We start from the raw sequence: 2,500 nt of genomic DNA on the forward strand, positions 1-2,500 counted from the left end.
GCTTTTATCAGATCAAAACCGACCGGGTTCGTCCTGTGACGTTTGATGACTCTGGATAACCACGCGGATCGTACGGTCTCTGCACCGACGACGTATCATTCAAGTGTCTGCCCTATCAACTGTCGAAGGTACGCTACGTGCCTACCTTTGTGATAACGGGTAACGGGGAATCAGGGTTCGATTCCGGAGAGGGAGCCTGAGAAACGGCTACCACATCCAAGGAAGGCAGCAGGCGCGCAAATTACCCATTCCCGACACGGGGAGGTAGTGACGAAAAATAACAATACAGGACTCTAACGAGGCCCTGTAATTGGAATGAGTACATCCTAAAACTCTTAACGAGTATCCATTGGAGGGCAAGTCTGGTGCCAGCAGCCGCGGTAATTCCAGCTCCAACAGTGTATGCTAAAGTTGTTGCGGTTGAAAAGCTCGTAGTTGGATTTTGGGCGAGCGCCGCCGGTCCGTCGCAAGGCGTGTCACTGGTTGCGTTCGCCTCACCTTCGGTTCTCCGTCGGTGCTCTTGACTGAGTGTCGGCGGTGGCCGATAAGTTTACTTTGAAAAAATTAGAGTGTTCAAAGCAGGCTGTTCGCCTGCATAGTGTTGCATGGAATAATGGAATAGGACCTCGGTTCTATTTTGTTGGTTTTCGGAGCACGAGGTAATGATTAAGAGGGACAGACGGGGGCGTCCGTACTCTGCCGTTAGAGGTGAAATTCTTGGATCGGCGGAAGACGAACTACTGCGAAAGCATTCGCCAAGAATGTTTTCTTTAATCAAGAGCGAAAGTCAGAGGTTCGAAGACGATCAGATACCGTCCTAGTTCTGACTATAAACGATGCCAACTAGCGATCGGGAGGCGTTACCATGACGACCTTTCCGGCAGCTTCCGGGAAACCAAAGTCTTTGGGTTCCGGGGGAAGTATGGTTGCAAAGCTGAAACTTAAAGGAATTGACGGAAGGGCACCACCAGGAGTGGAGCCTGCGGCTTAATTTGACTCAACACGGGGAAACTCACCCGGCCCGGACACAGGTAGGATTGACAGATTGAGAGCTCTTTCTTGATTCTGTGGGTGGTGGTGCATGGCCGTTCTTAGTTGGTGGAGCGATTTGTCTGGTTAATTCCGATAACGAACGAGACTCTGGCATGCTAAATAGTTACGCGACCTTCTCGGTCGGCGTCTAACTTCTTAGAGGGACTAGTGGCGTTTAGCCACACGAGATTGAGCAATAACAGGTCTGTGATGCCCTTAGATGTCCGGGGCCGCACGCGCGCTACACTGAGTGAAGCAGCGAGTGTCTAACCTAGGCCGAAAGGTCCGGGTAACCCGTTGAACCTCATTCGTGATTGGGATAGGGACTTGCAATTGTTTCCCTTGAACGAGGAATTCCCAGTAAGCGCAAGTCATCAACTTGCGTTGATTACGTCCCTGCCCTTTGTACACACCGCCCGTCGCTACTACCGATTGAATGGTTTAGTGAGATCCTTGGATCGGCCCCGTCGCGGCTGGCAACGGCCGCGTCGGCGTGTCGAGAAGACGATCAAACTTGATCATTTAGAGGAAGTAAAAGTCGTAACAAGGTTTCCGTAGGTGAACCTGCGGAAGGATCATTACCGAAGGTGGTGGTAGGCCCCGGCCGACCGCGCACTGAATTGTCTTTGGGTGCCGCCGAGAGGGCGGCCGTCAATCGGGGTTCCGCCCCGTGCGACACGCGTAACACGTTGGCATAGCAAGGCAGCCGAGTGCGATGGTGGCTTCTGGCACCGCGCTCGATGTGCCGCCGGCCCAGCCCGGCGGTCGCTCGGCGCCGTTTGTTGGTGTTTTTGTGCAGTTGTTGTCGGTGGTGGTTTTGTGGTCGATCCCACAGTGTGACGTCCGCGCGCTTCGGCGCCGGGCGAAACGTCGAGGACGACTCTTAACGGTGGATCACTCGGCTCGCGAGTCGATGAAGGACGCAGCCAAGTGCGAGAAGTAATGTGAATTGCAGAACACATTGAACGTCGACCTTCTGAACGCGAATTGCGGTCTCGGGTCAATCCCGGGACCGCGTCTGCCTCAGGGTCGCGTTCGTCCTCACCCGAGGGCCGTCGCCTGGCCTCTGCGAAGACGGCCGGGCGTCGCCCCAAGTTGAAGCGGTCGCCGAGCTTTCTCGGCGCGACCGCGTGTCCCGTACACCGCCGGCCCCTCGACGTGTTCAACTACGTTCGAGGGGCGGGTCCAGGTCGGTCGGTCCGGTCACGAGATCAAGACCGACCGTGGGCCAAGGCGGCGACGGTACGCGCTCGGTCGGCGCCGGCGGCGACGACTTGCGATGCCAGCGGGCCGTGTAAGAAACGGCCCGCTTGACACATACGACCTGAGTTCAGGCGAGAGCACCCGCTGAATTTAAGCATATTATTAAGCGGAGGAAAAGAAACCAACAGGGATTCCCTGAGTAACGGCGAGTGAACCGGGAAGAGTCCAGCGTCGAATCTGCGCGCTTTTCGAGCGCGCCGAGTTG

The 2,500-nt window shown here is 55.8% G+C and overlaps 2 non-coding genes and 1 pseudogene across 2 annotated transcripts in view; all 3 read left to right on the plus strand.

Moving 5' to 3' along the window:
- Positions 1 to 1,613, plus strand: part of LOC144419120 (small subunit ribosomal RNA) — a 1,810-nt gene extending 197 nt beyond the window's left edge. The window contains exon 1 of the ribosomal RNA XR_013473859.1: positions 1 to 1,613. This exon is cut by the window's left edge and continues 197 nt beyond it. This is a non-coding gene — a ribosomal RNA (small subunit ribosomal RNA).
- A 297-nt stretch (positions 1,614 to 1,910) lies between these two features.
- LOC144419116 (5.8S ribosomal RNA) lies at positions 1,911 to 2,064 on the plus strand. The gene has a single exon (XR_013473855.1). It is a non-coding gene; the product is annotated as a 5.8S ribosomal RNA (ribosomal RNA).
- Positions 2,065 to 2,352: 288 nt separating this feature from the next.
- LOC144419128 (large subunit ribosomal RNA) overlaps positions 2,353 to 2,500 on the plus strand; it is a 3,696-nt pseudogene continuing 3,548 nt past the window's right edge.

The sequence above is a fragment of the Styela clava genome, unplaced genomic scaffold (genome assembly GCF_964204865.1).
Source record: "Styela clava unplaced genomic scaffold, kaStyClav1.hap1.2 HAP1_SCAFFOLD_111, whole genome shotgun sequence".
Lineage (NCBI taxonomy): Eukaryota > Metazoa > Chordata > Ascidiacea > Stolidobranchia > Styelidae > Styela > Styela clava.